This window comes from Bos indicus x Bos taurus, chromosome 6, assembly GCF_003369695.1.
Source record: "Bos indicus x Bos taurus breed Angus x Brahman F1 hybrid chromosome 6, Bos_hybrid_MaternalHap_v2.0, whole genome shotgun sequence".
In the NCBI taxonomy this organism is placed as follows: Eukaryota; Metazoa; Chordata; class Mammalia; order Artiodactyla; family Bovidae; genus Bos; species Bos indicus x Bos taurus.
The window spans coordinates 29673496-29693039 of record NC_040081.1 but is presented as its reverse complement, the minus strand read 5'-3'; the positions used below and the strand labels follow the sequence as shown (position 1 = coordinate 29693039).

The 19544-nt window shown below is 37.4% G+C and overlaps 1 protein-coding gene across 16 annotated transcripts in view; it reads left to right on the top strand.

Moving 5' to 3' along the window:
- The window catches only part of BMPR1B (bone morphogenetic protein receptor type 1B), a 448576-nt gene that overhangs the window by 355026 nt on the left and 74006 nt on the right, over positions 1-19544 (top strand). The gene's annotated exons all lie outside the window — the stretch shown is intronic.

Here is a 19544-nt window from a genome sequence, read left to right as displayed (position 1 = left end):
TTTTCACTTTCATGCTTTGGAGAAGGAAATGGCAACCCACTCCAGTGTTCTTGCTGGAGAATCCCAGGGACAGGGGAGCCTAGTGGGCTGCCATCTATGGGGTCGCACAGAGTCGGACACGACTGAAGTGACTTAGCAGCAGTAGCCAGTATTCTTGCCTGGAAAAATTCCATGGACAGAGGAGCCTGGTGGACCTCAATCCATGGGGTTGCCAAGAGTTGGACATGACTGAGCTGAGCACACATGTGCTACCTGAACAGCATAACCAAATACGTTGTTTAGTCCTGTAACTTGTAGACAACGTGGCGAAAAAGATCTTTTTTCCAGAAGTCTGGCATGGGGCTGACTGTAAAGATCTGATTTTTATCAACCCTCTCTTTAGGAGTCTTTAAGATTTAAGATTCAGTACAATGATTTATTTTACTTCCAGATGGTCTTATTTTTATGTTAACTGGAATGCTGGTATTAAGATCCAATAAGATGGGAAGGAGGAAGCAGGAGAGGAGGGACAAATTAGGAGTTTGGGATTAAGAGATACACACTACTAATATATAAACATTGCAGACCTACTGGATAGCACAGTATCTCTATTGAATATAGAGAAGTGTATTCAGTATGTTATAATAACCTAAAGTGGAAATGAATCTGAAAAAAGTGTGTGTGTGAATGTATACACACATACACACTTTGTTGTACATCTGAAACATTGTGAATCTACTATATTTCAATTAAAAAAAATGCAGTAAGCATTTTTAATCTTTAATGATCTAATTCTATAAATATCCTAACACATATTATACTCAGATCTTGGCTCAGAGTTAACTATTTGGGAAAAAGCAGGAGTCTTTTCTGATGGGATTCAAAATAATTGAATTTTAATTGTTTCCCAGCTACTGAATATTATGTGACTTTGGACATAAGCTTCAGTGTCTCAGGATGAGGTGACACGTTAAAATATTTAAATAGTTCATATGAGAAGTTGGTTTGGGGCACAGATACTGTTTTAAAAATAAACATAGAATGACTCGGAGAAACCACTTATTCCTTAATTTAACATACTTTAATTGCATACCTAGTATCTTCCAGTGTTGTAATATGCCCTTTGGGTTCAAGAAAAATATTCCATGATTACATCCTGGAGGGGAGGCAGGCACATACAAAGACTACTTTGGGAATGGGTGGGTGTGTATCTAACTTAAAAGGAGATATCTACTGAGTTTCCAATTAAAGGCTGATAAGGAGTTATTTGAGCAAAACAGATAGCCAGAGGGACCAACCTGAGCTAAATTCCAGAGAGCCCCGAGAGAGCACGGTGTGGCCAGAGGATTGAGTTTATTTAGTATAACTGCAGAGTTAGAGGTGAGGGGTAGTGAGTGGCTAATTTGAGATTGTAAGCAGGGCTGAAGAGATGAAGGTGTGTGTGAACCGGAGATGCAGAGATCCATGACTACCTTTTAGAAGGAAGTAACATACATAATCGTATTTCCCACTGTCTTTTGGTTAATGGCAGTTTCATGCCTGCAGCTAATTAGGAGCAAACCTTGGCATTATCCTTATCTCTTCTTTATGTCTCACGTAGTGCATATAGTCCATTAGAGAATTATTCCAAGACTATTTTTTAGGGCTCCATGTACTCCACTTCAGAATCCTCTTGAGACTACCCCTTCCTGCTGTCATGGGTGTGTGTGTGCTCAGTTGCTTCAGTCGTGTCCGACTCTTTGCGACCCTGTGGACTGTAGCCTGCCAAGGTCCTCTCTCCATGGGATTCTCCAGGCAAGAATACTGGAGTGGATTGTCATGCTCTCCTCCAGGGGATCTTCCTGACCCAGGGATTGAACCCCCATCTCCTGCATTGCAGGCGGATTCTTTACCCACTGAGCCACCTCTTGTGAAGGCATTGCCCTGTTTTATGAAGATGAAATTGGACACTCACTTAACCTCTTGGTCCCCTGCCTTGGGGCTTCTTTAATGCAACACGAGGAAGCAATGTGTGCTGACACACAGCTTGAAAGGAAGGGCCATACACGACCAGTGGGGTATGGTGGGAGCCGAGCCAGAATGGAGATACTGAGATTCATGTCATGGTACCTCTGGCGAGGTGAGCTAGTTAACTCATCCTCAGATTGCCTATGTTTTTTCTTTCCTGTTTCACAGCCCTGGCTGATTCCTGGATGACATTGCCGGTAAACTGCCTGTTGGCAAGCAGTTGTCTTAGGCTCTACTTTCTTGGAAATTAAAGTAATAATAATGCCTTCAAAACACGTCTTGAATTTGGCCGCTTCTCATCACCCCTGCCACTGCCATCCGTGTTCAAACCACAGTCAGCACCCGTCTGAATCATGCACTCACTGCTTCACTGTCGGTGCCTGCAGTCATCTAAGTGCTCTCTGCTTTGATTTTTGTCCCTATAGTCCATCTTTGGCACAGCAACCAGAGGAAAAAGTTCCCACAAGGCCCTCTCAGATCCGTCTCTTTTTCTTCTATGACCTCCCCTCCTACTACTGTGCCTCTTTCTGGACAAACCTGTGCCTCATGCTCTTCAGTGACCCCAGGTACACTTCCACCTCAGGGCTCTTGCTTTCTTCTGTCTGGAACACTCCCACTTCATAGCTCACTCTCACCGCCTTTCCCTTCCCAGAAATGACTGCCTCAGAGAGGAGATTCTGACTGTCCTCTTTAAAATAACAACCACGCCCTACATCTTCTATCTCCTTTCTCTGCTTTATTTCTCCACATTGCACATAACATAATGTGCTTTCATCTTGACTTGACTTCTCTTCTCTTTTCTCCAGTAACTGTCAGCTTTGTCAGGGCAGGGAATTGTGTCTTTTTCTGTTCATTATTACATCCTTGGGCAGAACCTGTTACCTGGTAGGTGTTTCCAAATAACTGTTTAGTTAAGCAAATAAATGAATGTGTATTTTAGAAAATGTAGTTCTGGTTATAGTATAAGATGGTTAGAGGAAGGTAGGGCTAGAGATTGGGAGCCTGTTGTAGACCACCAGGTAAGAAATGGTGAGGGCTACATTTGGAATCTTCTAACAATATCAGTAGAGAGTTAAGGAAGGATTCCAGAAAAATTTAGAAGATTGAAATGATTGTATTGCTAATGGATTGGATATAATGGATATAGAGAGGGAGACATCCAGCAAGATTCTTGGGTTTTTCTTTGGCAGCTGTGAGGATGATGGGTATGCTTATCAGAAAGAAACTGAAGACAGTTTAGGTTTAGAAAGAACAAGGATAGGCTGGAGAGGCTTCAGGAAGGAGGAAGAACTTCAGATTTAAATACGTTGAGTTTGGTATATCAGCAAGACTTCTTAGCATGAAATGTTAGTTTCATAGTCAGTTGACTATAAAAGGACTAGAGCTCAGAAGAGGATACTTGTGTCTAATAAGTGGATTGTGTCTTGAGATGGGCCTTACGCAAATCAAGCAAGGGAAAACCGTGCACTACAGCATGTTCCTATAGGAGTATAGGAATGCCTACTGTTGCCAGGGGGGAAAGTGGCTCTTGTTTTAAAAAAGTTTGAAAGAGAAATCCTTGAAAAAGAGAAAAGAAAAAAGGGAACTGTCTGATTCATTTTTGTTGGTACACTTTGAAAGAATGAAAACAGCATTTATCTTCAGTGAAGTGTCTAAGTACCTCTAGAATACAAAGAAGTTAGCCTTTACCTTGCCCTGGCTAGCCTCAAACACTCCGTTTTACTTTCACAGCCATCTTCTTTTATTGAAAACACGTTGAAGTACATTTTTTTCCTTTAGTCACCAGAAATGAGTACGTTCTTTAGTAAAATATCCAGAATGCAAGTAATGAAAAATGTTTAATGTTTCGAGTAAGATTCCTGGTATATATGTATCTATTGAGTAATATAAGTTTTCAGTGACTGTGTTCTCCACTTATATGCTTTTCACCTATTTTGAAGCTCAGATTTTTGCCAATAGCTTTCATACCTCTGGTGATTTTTATTACCTTATTTAGTAGAGGAGAGGAAAGCATCTTGAACTGGTCTTCAGCTTAGACATTTATTTAACAATTTGATTTCTCAAGGGGCAACACTGTTGGAAGAGATTACTATACACAAATCTCTGGGCCGAGAGTGGATAGAGATGAGAAAGATACTGCCAAGGAAATTTATAGAAACAAAACCCAAATCACTCTGTGCTGTGATCATCTTGTAGTTGGTGAGTGCACCTTAGCTTTGGTTGAAATCTTGGTCTTGCTATTTGAATTTAATCCTTGCTGTTTGATCTCATGTGGACAATTTACATTTCACTAAGATGTGAATGATCTTATAGTCTTAGCTTTCATTGGGCACAGGGGCATTAGTGGCTGCACTGCCTGAATTGCCATCAATAGAGAATGGATTCTGAGGACATGTTGTTGAGTTGCCATGTCCTTCTTTTGTGACCCCATGGACTGCAGCAGCGTGCCAGGCTTCCATGTCCTTCACTATCTCCTGGAGTTTTCCCAGATTCAGGTCCACTGAGTCAGACATACAGTGAGTCTGACATACAATGAGTCACTCACTGAGTCTGAGGACACACATTAGATCTCAACTATATTGCTGATAGTGAAATTAAACTTTTTATTAGGTTGAAACCACAATTCAAGGGCCCAAGGTAATTCAGATTTAATTAAAAGAACTTTTTATATTTATTTAAGAAACTTGGGTATTTTAGGAAACTTTGAAAACCAAGAATAACTGAATCAAGTTTCTCCATAGAAATACCACGAATAGGAAGCATGTGTGTGTGTATATTTTCGTCAGGAACTGGTCCACATTTTGATGGGGGCTGGCAAGTCCCTAGCTCGGCAGTCGACAAGCTGCAGACTCAGGAGAGCCAGTAGTATAGTTAGAGTCCAGACAGAGATACAGAGATCAGGAGTTTAAGACCCAGGAAGAGAGCTGATACTTCAGTTGGAATCTGAAGGCAGGAAAAATGTGACGGCCCAGCTTGAAGACATTAGATATGAGGCATTCCCTCTTTTTTGGAGAGTCAACCTTTTTGTCCTGTTCAGACCTTCAGCCGATTAGGGAGGGCAATCTGCTTTCTGCAGTCTCTCAGATGTTAGATTCATCCCAAACACCCTCCCAGAAATACCAGATAATGTTTGACCAGATATCTGGTACCCACAATCCAGTCAAGTTGGCATATAAAGTTAATCATCCCAATAACGCTATTTTAAAATCTATTCAACTACATTCAGTTAATAAAGCGTTTAGGTATAGCTCTGTAGATTCAGCAGAGAGTAAGACATTTTGAGTATCTAAAGAAGTAAAGAACAGGTGTCAGGTAATGCTTAATAAGACTAAAATAAAGTAAATAAAGTAATAAAAGATACAAGTTTTTAGTATTTATGTTCTTCACCAGGATATTTTTCATGTATATTGAAGCTTACTCAGTTGTGTCTGACTCTTTGTGACCCCATGGACTGTAGCCCACCAGGCTCCTCTGTCCTTGAAATTCTTCAAGCCAGAATACTGGAGTAGCTAGCTGTTCCTTTCTCTAGGGGATCTTCCCAACCCAGGGATCTAATCCAGGTCTCCTATATTACAGGCAGATCTTTACCGTCTGAGCCACCAGGGAAACCCTGAAGCTTACTACATGGGACTAAAAATTAAGTTTCTTATTCTGAACTTTAAATTATTAAACAGATATTAAGAAAACCATATACTTACTTTTCCATTTTTTAATTCCTTTTTAAATTTGTTTAAATCACAATGCATATTCGTCTGGAAGGTGGTAGCATAATCATAAAGAACCAATAAAAGCTTAGTCTGTTTAAAAAAAAAAAGTGCTAGTGGATACCACAAGAAAAAAAATTTCTTTTTTTTTAATTTTGATTTTTCTTTTTTTTTTAATTTTTAAAAAAATTTTAAGTCCTCTATTATTCCTTTAATTTTCACTTTTATAACCTACTATTACTTTGCAAAAAAAAAAGACCCTATTTTTTTAAAAGCAAACTTCATATATATATTTTTTATAATTTTTTTGATCTTGTTTCTTTTTTTTTTATCTTCTTTTCTTTAACATTGTATTTTTGAAATTCCAAACTGTACTCTAGATTTTTAATTTTAGCTTTTTGGTATTTGTTATCAATTTTGTACCTATATATATATATATATATATATATATATATATTTTTTTTTTTTTTTTTTTTAGAATTTTTGTGACTTTTTTTTTCTCTCTTTCTTTCTCTTCTTCTTTTATATAACATTGTATACCTGAAATTCCAAACTCAACTCTAGATTTTTAATTTATGCTTTTTGGTATTTGTTATCAACTTTGTACCTATATTTTCTTTATAATTTTTACAACTTTGTTTTTGTTTGTTTTCTCTCTTTCTTTTTCTTCTTCTTTTTTTTTAACATTGTATTTTTGAAATTCCAAACTCTACTCTAGATTTTTAACTTTTGCTTTTTGGTATTTTTTTATCAATTTTATATCTATATTTTCTTTATAATTTTTGCAACTTTGTTTTTGTTTGTTTTTTTTTTCTCTCTTTCTTTTCCTTCTTCTTTTCTTTAACATTGTATTTTTGAAATTCCAAACTCTACTCTAGAATTTTAATTTTTGCTTTTATGTATTTGTTACCAATTTTGTACCTTTAAGAACCCAATCTTCAGTACCCATTTTTCACTAGGGAGCGAGATTACTGGCTTGACTGCTCTCTCTCCCTTTGGACTCTCCTTTTTCTCCACCAGGTCACCTGTGTCTCCTCCCTAACCCCTCTCTACTCTACCCAACTCTGTGAATTTCTGTGTGTTCCAGATGGTGGAGAACACTTAGGGAACTGATTACTGGCTGGATCTGTCTCCCTCCTTTTCATTCCCCCCTTTTATCCTCCTGGATACCTCTGCCTCCTTCCTCCTTCTTCTCTTCTCTGTATAACTCCGTGAACATCTCTGAGCGGTCCAGTTGTGGAGTGCACATAAGGAAGTGATTACTGGCTAGCCCACTCTCTCCTCTATTGATTCCGCATCATCTCATCCGAGTCACCTCTAACTCCCTCCTCCCTCTTCTCTTCTCCACGTAACGCTGTGAACCTCTCTGGGTGACCCTCACGGCGGAGAAACTTTTCATCTTTAACGTAGATGTTTTATCAATGGTGCTGTATAGAAGGAGAAGTTTTGAAACTACTGTAAAAATAAGACTGATAACTGGAAGCAGGAGGCTTAAGTCCAAACCCTGACTCCAGGGAACTCCTGACTCCAGGGAACATTAATTGACAGGAGCTCATCAAACACCTCCATACCTACACTGAAACCAAGCACCACACAAGGGCCAACAAGTTCCAGGGCAAGACATACCAAACAAATTCAGCCCTGAGCTCCAAGATACAGGCTGCCCAAAGTCACCCCAAAACCATAGACATCTCATAACTCATTACTGGACACTTCATTGCACTCCAGAGAGAAGAAATACAGCTCCACCCACCAGAACACCGACACAAGCTTCCCTAACCAAGAAACCTTGACAAGCCACCTGTACAAATCCACACACAGTGAGGAAACGCCACAATAAAGAGAACTCCACAAACTGCCAGAATACAGAAAGGACACCCCAAACTCAGCAGTTTAAACAAGATGAAGAGACAGAGGAATACCCAGCAGATAAAGGAACAGGATAAATGCCCACCAAACCAAACAAAAGAGGAAGAGAGAGGGAAGCTACCTGATAAAGAATTCCGAATAATGATAGTGAAATTGATCCAAAATCTTGAAATCAAAATGGAATCACAGATAAATAGCCTGGAGACAAGGATTGAGAAGTTGCAAGAAAGGTTTAACAAGGACCTAGAAGAAATAAAAAAGAGTCAATATATAATGAATAATGCAATAAATGAAATTAAAAACACTCTGGAAGCAACAAATAGTAGAATAACAGAGGTAGAAGATAGGATTAGTGAATTAGAAGATAGAGTGGTAGAAATAAATGAATCAGAGAGGAAAAAAGAAAAACGAATTAAAAGAAATGAGGACAATCTCAGAGACCTCCAGGACAATATTAAACGCTACAACATTCGAATCATAGGGGTCCCAGAAGAAGAAGACAAAAAGAAAGACCATGAGAAAATACTTGAGGAGATAATAGTTGAAAACTTCCCTAAAATGGGGAAGGAAATAATCACTCAAGTCCAAGAAACCCAGAGAGTCCCAAACAGGATAAACCCAAGGTGAAACACCCCAAGACATATATTAATCAAATTAACAAAGATCAAACACAAAGAACAAATATTAAAAGCAGCAAGGGAAAAACAACAAATAACACATAAGGGAATTCCCATAAGGATAACAGCTGATCTTTCAATAGAAACTCTTCAAGCCAGGAGGGGATGGCAAGACATACTTAAAGTGATGAAAGAAAATAACCTACAGCCCAGATTATTGTACCCAGCAAGGATCTCATTCAGATATGAAGGAGAAATCAAAAGCTTTACAGACAAGCAAAAGCTGAGAGAATTCAGCACCACCACACCAGCTCTTCAACAAATACTAAAGGATATTCTCTAGACAGGAAACACAAAAACGGTGTATAAATTCGAACCCAAAACAATAAAGTAAATGGCAACGGGATCATACTTATCAGTAATTACCTAAATGTAAATGGGTTGAATGCCCCAACCAAAAGACAAAGACTGGCTGAATGGATACAAACACAAGACCCCTACATATGTTGTCTACAAGAGACCCACCTCAAAACAGGGGACACATACAGACTGAAAGTGAAGGGCTGGAAAAAGATTTTCCGTGCAAATAGGGACCAAAAGAAAGCAGGAGTAGCAATATTCATATCAGATAAACTAGGCTTTAAAACAAAGGCTGTGAAAAAAGACCAAGACGGTCACTACATAATGATCAAAGGATCAATCCAAGAAGAAGATATAACAATTATAAATATATATGCACCCAACACGGGAGCACCACAATATGTAAGATAAATGCTAACAAGTATGAAAGGAGAAATTAACAATAACACAATAATAGTGGGAGACTTTAATACCCCTCTCACACCTATGGATAGATCAACTAAACAGAAAGTTAACAAGGAAACACAAACTTTAAACGATACAATAGACCAGTTAGACCTAACTGATATCTATAGGACATTTCATCCCAAAACAATGAATTTCACCTTTTTCTCAAGTGCACATGGAACCTTCTCCAGGATAGATCACATCCTGGGCCATAAATCTAGCCTTGGTAAATTCAAAAAAATAGATATCATTCCAAGCATCTTTTCTGACCACAATGCATTAAGATTAGACCTCAATTACAGGAGAAAAACTATTAAAAATTCCAACATATGGAGGATGAACAACACCCTGCTGAATAACCAACAAATCACAGAAGAAATCAAAAAAGAAATCAAAATTTGCATAGAAACGAATGAAAATGAAAACACAACAACCCAAAACCTGTGGGACACGGTAAAAGCAGTCCTAAGGGGAAAGTTCATAGCAATACAGGCCACCTCAAGAAACAAGAAAAAAGTCAAATAAATAACCTAACCCCACACCTAAAGCAACTAGAAAAGGAAGAAATGAAGAACCCCAGGGTTAGTAGAAGGAAAGAAATCTTAAAAATTAGGGCAGAAATAAATGCAAAAGAAACAAGACAGACCATAGCAAAAATCAACAAAGCCAAAAGCTGGTTCTTTGAAAGGATAAATAAAATTGACAAACCATTAGCCAGACTCATCAAGAAACAAAGGGAGAAAAATCAAATCAATAAAATTAGAAATGAAACTGGAGAGATCACAACAGACAACACAGAAATACAAAGGATCATAAGAGACTACTATCAACAATTATATGCCAGTAAAATGGACAACGTGGAAGAAATGGACAAATTCTTAGAAAAGTACAACTTTCCAAAACTCGACCAGGAAGAAATAGAAAATCTTAACAGACCCATCACAAGCACGGAAATTGAAACTGTAATCAAAAATCTTCCAGCAAAGAAAAAAAATTTCTTCAGCGTGTTTTGCCCCTGTGTTGCATTATTCTGTTCCTGCATAATATTTGTGGTCCCCTGTTTGGTGCCATGTGTTTCTGAATTCAGGTAATATAAAATGTTTCTGTGCTTACTGGATACTGTAGGTAAACCAAATTTTGATATTATTTAATTTTAAAAGAATGAGAGTCTTTATAACTATATGTATAATTATTTAGCCACAGAGCATAGCTTATTAAATGGCCATTACAGATGTGTTTCCTCTTCCCATCTCACCGTCCCCAGTTCCAGCTAAACTTTAGGAAGTGAAAAATACAAAGCAGCTGGGAAAATGATTGTAAGAATTTAACAGCTGTATTTGAATGACTTAAATATTTTAGAGTCAAGTACAAAATAACAATTATCTGATTATTGTTTAATAAAATTTCTTAAAGATATTTAAATGAATTAGGTCTTTGAATTTGGCTCATTTTTGGAAATTATAGAGGGGCTTCACTAAATAAACATATTTACTTTCTTCTGTCTTAATTTCCCAAAATTTAACTGAGGTATCTTTTATTTCTGGTTTTATGATAATGACAAAGTAGTTATTTTCACAATTCAGGGACTTTGGGGAGGTCTTTTTATAGAAACATATTTATCTCTCATTGAGGAAACAACAGTTTTAAAAGGGGAAAAGTTATTGCTATATGTCTGAAAATAACAAACATGTTTTCCCCTTTCTTACAGTAAATCAGATGGGGTGGGTTTTGGAGAGACGTGTTCTCATGGAGTTAATATTTGACTTTCCAGCTCATTTGCATTTGGCTGACCTTGGGAACTCTGGCATGGCCTTGGTATCTTGTGAGATCTCCCACCTTTTGGCAATGGGAGGAAATATTTGAGGCTACGGCTTCATCAGAAGTCAATCATTATGATAATACACTCCCTGACAGCTGTGTAGGATTAATGTAAAATGCAACACTTTGGTGAATGCTTTCTTTGAAGACTCAAATCCAGTGTGAAAACATTCTTTAATGCAAAAGATTTGTGGCACTTTCATAATAGCTGGGCCTGCCCTGTTGATTTAGATCAAAATCATTTCCTCCCAACATCATAACTATTTTACTGTTCAGTGGTGCAGAAGGCATCATCAATAGTTAGTGAAGTGTTTTGGATCATTTGGAATTGGTTGACTGATAAAAATGAAAATGTCTCCAACAGATTGTGCTGTGGTAGACTTCTTACAAAGGCAAAAATAAAAGTTATCGCTACACTAAGAATTTTCTTAAGTGTTCAAATGATACGAACCATTTGGGTAAACATCTAATACAATACTGAATGTTTACAATTCCATTTAAGACTTTCATCATGCCTACTCTACTTTGGAATCTTAACTGTTTTCTCTTTCAGCTTTTAGGGAAAGGAAACACCACTTCTTTTACTGTATAATGAATATTTATGAAGTCCTTTGACAATTAGGGCTCATTAAAATTCACTTCAAAAGAAAATAGATAAAACACTTTTAAGACCAGAGCAGAATGTGGTGGCAAATAGTAACTCACATCTCTCTCTCCTTTAAGTCAGAAACACCCTGCAAATGAACTGATAGTCTTAGTCCAGGTTCAATGCATGAGACAGGGTGCTCAGGGCTGGTGCACTGGGATGACCCAGAGGGATGGGATGGGGAGGGAGATGGGAGGGGGTTCAGGATGGGGAACACATGTACACCCGTGGCTGATTCATATCAATATATGGCAAAAACCACTACAATATTGTAAAGTAATTAGCCTCCAATTAAAATAAATAAATTAAAAAAAATAAAAATGATTGTAGGTTTAAATATGGTGGATGTCTTTGATTATCACACGGTGACTGTGATTTTGTATTGACTGTTGCCATGGTGAGTCTTTTTTCTGTAGATACTAGGAGATCCTGTTTTAATATGGCATATCTGTTAATGGGAAGGAGACCAGTCTTTGTTTGGAGTCAGACTTCTTGTTTAAAATCTGTTTCAACTCTCTCTTGTTCTGTGACCTTGTGCAAGTTGTCAGGGCCTCAGTTTCTGCATTTTAATATGGGGGAAATAACACTGTAGGACTCATAAGCTTGTTGGAAGAAGCAACAAGAGTTATTGCAGAAAAACACTGCAGATAGTTCCTGGCGCATTAGTTTTCTGTTTTGAGAAATCTTTTCTTTCAATTTGAAAAGATCTTTGTTTCTCCTGGCTGAGGTTGTGCAAAGGAATCGTCAGTGAATCCTCACTTCTTATGGGTAGCATTTTAGCTTCCTTTTTCATCTCTGTTTTTCTCCATTCTTTCTTCCCAGGACCCCAGGCCTCTGTGTCTTGCCACTTGCAGCTACCTTAGACTGCAGTCTTCTCTTAGTTCAAATATGTCACACAGAATATGAGGATGCATAAATATATATTCAGTCATTTACCAAAGCACAGTCTTTTTTGAATGAGAAATTGCTGAAGTTAAGGTATTTTGAAGTAAGAGCACTTGTAACATCTTTGCTATTATTCCATGTATATCATTGTTATTTGGTAATGGAAGTAAAGAATACCTGGACATGAAATCAGATAATGGCCCAGAAAATTACATGCCGGCTCATCATCATTTTAAATTTGAAATGGAGTATGCGTTGGATGAGTAGAAGAGTACTAAGGAATCCATTGACATATTTCTCTTTCTAAGATGCTTAACATTGCAGAAGTAAGCACTGACTTGGAAACCAAAAATTTGTATTCTGTTGATAAATGTATTCCTCTCAAGAACATCTCATTTATTCTTAAGTAATCTACCTTATACTAAGGTATAAGGTAGATTACTTACACTCAGTAATCTTATACATTTCTCTTATACTAAGAAATCTTAAGTAAAACACTATAGGTCATAAGTTTAAATTTGTCTTTGTAAAGTGCTAATTTCTGTTATTTAATGCAAACCGTATCTTTAAGACAAGCCTCATAAATTGAATAATAGTCATAGTTTCCACTGGAATTTTTGCTGCTTTCATTATTTGCTCTTTACAGTCTATGAGAAGACCTATGAAAGATGTTGGACCTGTTTTACGGTAACTGAGTAAACTTTCGCTTCTAATAATTGTTTTCTATTGAAAGTGCGATGACTCTATTTACTATTTTTGAGAAGTGAAACTGCCCGATTTGATTGTTGTTAAATCTGTCTTTATGGTTTTTAGCCATTGAGTCCTCATTTTGGAGTGGAAACTTTCTAAAGAAGACACTAAATATTTCTGTATTTTCTGTATACACGCTCTGTACATTAATAGTGCTCAGGCTGCCTTTGCTGTAAAAAGGCTGTCATCTCCCAGTTCAGTGAGATCTTGGCTTCCTTCTCCCCTAACGTCGCTGTGAACAGCCATGAGGCGGATGCTGAGAGGTAAAAGGTCACAGTTGTGAAGGTGTCTAGTGCAAAGAGAGAGAAGGAGACGCAGATGTTGAACTGTGAATGTCCTGTTGATGTAAAACAGGCTTAGTTTCTCTGTATGGATGGCAGAATGTTCAGAAAGCATGTAGAAAGTTCCCAAATTGTACCAAGAAGTAAGAAAGTCCAGTGAATAATCTTGTCTCTATCCAAGAGACCTACGTTGATGTATAACCCTCCTTTCACGTCTGTGTCATCAAATTATAGGATGAACTGGTACTTTGCTGGAGAGATGAGCTTATTTTGTGCTCTGCAGGAATCCATTATGATAATGTCTATGTGTATGTGTAATATATATATATATGTAAATATTATATACATGTAATATATATATATTTGTCCTTATAAAACTACTTAGAAGACTTATAAAATATTATGTTTTAAAATGTTCTTATACTTAAAACTTAAATATCTTTCCTTCAAAAATTTACAAATGCTAAAATCAGAGTTGAATGAGAATGTGAGCTAGTTAACACCAAACAATGAATTTCTTTGATCAAAAATTTCAGTGATTAATAGTATATGAATTGTTTACACTAATATCGAACAAACTCCTTAAGGAACTGTTCTGAGTATTTTATACATACAAATGAATAAATGCCATTGCCCTCATTTTACCGATGAGGAAATTGAAGTTCATGGAGGTTAAGTAAATTGGCTGAGGTCACACAGCTAATTATTCAAGTTAATAATCAGTTGGGTGGCTCACATGTAAATAAACTGTGCTACTTGCCATAAGAGGGTGATAGTTGATAGGCCAGAATATGTGTGCAACTAACTGTTCTTCAATGTAGAGTAAAATGTGTAACATGGCAAAGTTCCTACAAAGATGCATATACTTCTGATTGTGAACTGTATCATAGATGATAGAAACGGAGGTGGCTATAGTCTGAAAATTATGAGCAAAGACATGGGAATATGAAAAAACCTGGGGAGAGTGATACATATGGACAGAGAGCTGGGAAGATAGGTTGAGTCAATTAATTTTTCTTTTTAGATTACCTGCTGTTGGCAGGCCTTCTCTAGCTGTGGCCAGAGAGAGCCGCTCTCCGGTTCCACGCAGTTGTCTCGTTTCAGTGGCCTCTCTCGTTGTGGGGCATGGGCTCTAGGGCACGCGGGCTTTGGTACTTGTGGTCCGTGGGCTTAGTTGGCCTTTGACACGTGGGATCTTCCTGGACCAGAAATCAAACCTGGGTCCCCTACATGGCAGGTAGATTCTTAACCGCTGGACCACCAGGGAAGCCCAGGTTGAGTCAATTAAAGTACCTTGCATGCCTTTTTAAGAACTTTGGAATTACAACTTTTTATTTCACTTTAGCTTTTTTATTTTCTCAAGTTTATGCATGTGTATTGCTATTTTTAGATTACAGTGAAAATAATGACCATAGAAGTGGGAGAAAGATCAGAGATTTAATTGTTTATATGGCATAGCAAAACTGTCAGCTCAATCCTAAGGCTTTATATCTGAGCCTTGGTCATTTATAAAAATGGAAATAATTGTACCTGCGTTGCTAACTGTGGTGAGAATTATATGAAAATGTGTGAAAACTCTGAGAAGAGTGTTTTGCCTGTGGTAAGTACTCCATAGCTTGCTTGCTTTCATTTGTGGCTCATTTCAGCAATTTTTCTTTACTTCCCTGAAGCATACAAACCACACTGTGATAGCCTTTGTATACAGTAAAGGGTTAATGGACAAGCCACTTTCTTCATGCAATTTTTAGATTGTCTTCATACATTGTAAAGTGAGTGCCATATTACCTCTTTGTTCTCTAAATTTTCTTCCTTTTAAAAACATAGGACATTAGAGTCTGGTGAAGTTATATAACTGGCTGTATATGATTATATATCAACAGAAGATCTGAGATACATGATTAAATGTCGGCCAATTTTAAATTTTCATAACACTGGATGTTATAGAATGCTTATGTATATAATTTCTGGATCTGTTTAACACACATATGTTTGTTCATGTAAGTGTCTTGCAAAGTGTAAGTTCTAAAGATACAGAATATTGTTAAGAAGTAGTAGCTAATGCTAACAGTTGATAGCAACTTGAATTGAATATGACATACAAGGTATGCTATTCTTAAGATGTGTGCTCAGTCGTGACTGGCTCTTTGCAACCCCATTGAATGTAGCCTGCCAGGCTCCTCTGTCTGTGGAATTTTCCAGGCAAGAATATTGGAGCAGGTTGCCATATCCTTCTCCAAAGGGTCTTCCTGACCCAGGGATCTAACCTGCGTCTTCTGCATTGGCAGGCAGTTGCTTTACCAACGCACTATGACATAAAGTGCTGTGAAGGCAAAGTTGCTATGACACAGTAAACAAACCTCAATATGAGTAAGTATTGTTGGTATACTTCATGAGTTGCATAATGTTCTATAGTTTTTTCTTTGAACAGTGCTACATTTATTTATCACTGCTAGCAGGAGCCATGCTAATGGAACTTCCATGTGATTTCTTCCAAATAGTGAAACTAATTAAAAAAAAATTATAAAGTGGTTAAATTTGTTTGAAAATTAGAAATATGAACTAGTACCTGTAGATAGTACCAACGATAAATTCTAGAAAACAGTTGTGTGTACATATTTTTTTCCTTCAGTCACTTTCTTTTTTATACAGCTTTTAAAAGTTACTTTTAATTTACAGTTATTACAGAATATGGGGCTTTCCTGGTGGCTCAGAGGGTAAAGCGTCTGCCTACCATGCAGGAGACTTGGGTTTGATCCCTGAGTTGGGAAGATCCCCTGGAGAAGGCAATGGCAACCCACTCCAGTACTCTTGTCTGGAAAATCAGATGGACTGAGAAGCCTGGTAGGCTACAGTCCATGGGGTCGCAAAGAGTCGGACATGACTGAGCGACTTCATTTTCACTTTCACTTTCACAGAATATTGGCTATATTCATTGTGTTGTACATCCTTGAGCCTATCTTACACCCAATAATTTGTACCTCCTGCTCCCCCACATCTATATGGTCCCTCCTGCCCCTCCGCACTAGTAACCATTAGGTTTTTCTCTAAATCTGTGTCTGCTGCTTTTTTGTTATATTCACTAGTTTGTTGTATTTTTTAGATTCCACATATAAATGATATCATATAGTATTTGTCTTTGTCTGACTTATTTCACTTAGCATAATGCCATCCAAGTCCATCCCTTTTGCTCCATATGTTAAAATTTGGTCTTTTTTATGGCTGAGTAGTGTTCATTGTATATGTACCATATCTTCTTTGTCCATTTGTTTATTGATGGACACTTAGGTTGCTTCCGTATCTTGGCTGTTGTAAACAGTGCTACTGTGAACATTGGAACGGGTGTATCTTTTCAGATTAGTCTTTTTGTTTTCTTGGATATATACCCAAGAGTGGAATTGCTGGGTCATGTGGTAATTCTATTTTTAGTTTTTTGAGACACCTCCAAACTGTTTTCCACAGTGACTGCTTCAATTTACTTTGCTACCAACAGTGTACAAGGGTTTTCTTTTCTTCATATCTTAGCCAGCATTTGTTATTTATGTTCTTTTTGATGCTAGACATTCTGACAGGTGTGAGGTGATTCCTCACTGTGGTTTTGATCCGCATTTCTCTGCTGAGCATCTTTTCATGTACCTGTTGGCCATCTGCATTTCCTCTTTGGAAAAATGTCTATTCAATTCTTCTGCCCATTTTTTAATTGGGTTGTTTGTTTTTTTGATGTTCAGTTGTGTGAGTTGTTTATATATGTTGGATATTAATCCTTTATCAGTCATATCATTTGTGCAAATCTTCTCTCATTTAGTAAGTTGCCTTTTTGTTTTGTCAGTGGTTTCTTTTGCTGTGCAGAAGCTTTTAAATTTAATTAGATCCCATTTGTATATTTTTATTCAATTTCCTTTAGGAAATGGATCAAAAAGTTATTGCTGTGATTTATGTCAAAAAGTGTTTGCCTAAGTTTTTCTCTAGGAGTTTTATATTATGTGATCTTACATTTGTGTCTTTTATCCATTTAATTGCTCTGTCTTTAAATTGGTTCTGGATTCTGGTAGTCACTTTATAACTTACATAGCTGAGGTGAGAGATGTATCCTTTTCTATGTTACAAACTTCGCAGTCATTACCATCAAGTTTTAATCCATAGATTTCTGGAAAATCAAGGCAACCTACATTTGTTGGGAATTTACTCTGTCTCGGTCACAGGGCCTACACTAAGTGCTTTATAGAACTTCATTCAATCTTAGCAATAACTACAAGAGAAGTAGACATGCTTACTCCTGTTTTCAAGATGGAGAAATGGAGGTCCAGAGAAATGACTGAGTTTTTCGCAAGGTGTACAGCTAATTAGCCAAGCTGGGCATGATCTCTAGCCCATGTGTCCTCTTCTCTGAGTGCTGTCCAGGTTACACTGGCATCACAGACAGTGTTCAGAACCTTCCTTTCACACTCCTGTTCCCATGCTTCAGTCCTTAGTAACCTAAAAAGTAATTTACTTGAATTTGCTCTGTCAAAGTGGGGTCAATGTCTTTCTTGAGCTTGAAAAGTATATGTAGAGGGGACAGAGGAAGTATCAGAAAAATTTAGCTGCATTTTCACATTATGTTTTCAATTTTTAAAAGTGGAAATTTTATCAAACAGCAATCACAATAGAACATACACACACTCCCCTCTCTGAAATAACATAATCATAGGTATAATATGAGATAACATTGTAGCTTCCCTCACATTAGATAATCCTTGAAATCTTCATAATAGGGAAGTTGTTTCACATAAGAGAGGAACAATTTACACATGCCTGCCAGTGCCAGGCATTATTCTAGATGCTGAGGTTGTCTTGGTTAAACCAAAGAGATATAACTCTTACTCTGTTAAAGTTTATATGCAAAATACATATTTCATTTGAGTGTTAGTAATCACATTTAAGACCTCATATAAGAAATACTGTTTCTCCATACAATATTTTTAGGTGGGAAAGAAGATCTGCTAAGTGTACCCCTTGTTTAAGACCCTTCAGTGATATAAAATCGAACTTTTCCTACAAACAATAAATGCTGGAGAGGGTGTGGAGAAAAGGGAACACTCTTGCACTGTTGGTGGGAAGGTAAATTGATACAGCCACTGTGGAAAACAGTATGGAGTTTCCTTAAAAAAAAAAAAAAAAAAAAAACTAGGAATAAAACCACCATATGACCCAGCAATCCCACTCCTAGGCATATACCCTGAGGAAACCAAAATTGAAAAAGGCACATGTATCCCATTGTTCATTGCAACACTATTTACAATAGCTTGGCATTTCTTGGTGGCTCAGGTGGTAAAGCGTGTGCCTGCAATGTGGGAGACCTGGGTTGGATTCCTGGGTCGGGAAGATCCCCTGGAGAAGGAAATGGCAACCTACTCCAGTATTCTTGCCTAGAAAATTCCATGGATGGAGGAGCCTGGTGGGCTATAGTCCATGGGGTCGCAAAGAGTCAGACATGACTGAGCGACTTCACTTTCTTTTCTTTCTTTCTTACAGTACCTAGAACACGGAAGCAACCTAGATTTCCATCGACAGATGAATGGATAAAGAAGTTGTGGTACATATACACAATGGAATATTAGTCATAAAAAGGAACTCATTTGAGTCAGTTCTAATGAGGTGGATGAACCTAGAACCTATTATACAGAGTGAAGTGAGTCAGAAAGAGAAAGATAAATATTGTATTCTAACACATATATATGGAATCTAGAAAATGGTACTAAAGAATTTATTTGCAGGGCAGCAGTGGAGAAACAGACATAGAGAATAGACTTATGGACATGGGGAGAGGGGAGGAGAGGGTAAGATGTATAGAAAGAGTAACATGGAAACTTACATTACCATATGTAAAATAGATAGCCAATGGGAATTTGCTGTATGCCTCAGGAAACTCAAAACAGGGCTCTATATCAACCTGGAGGGGTAGAATGGGGAGGGAGATGGGAAGGAAGTTCAAAAGAGAGGGGATATACATATACCTATGGCAGATTCATGTTATGGTTTGACAGAAAACAACAAAATTCTGTAAAGCAATTATCCTTCAATAAAAAAAGTTAATTAAAAAAAATCAAACTTTTCTTAATTCAGAATTGGCTGTTTCCTGCAGCATGAAGGAAAAAATGGCTCTTTGGAGATCAAGAGACTTAAAGTATGTTCAGATCAAGAC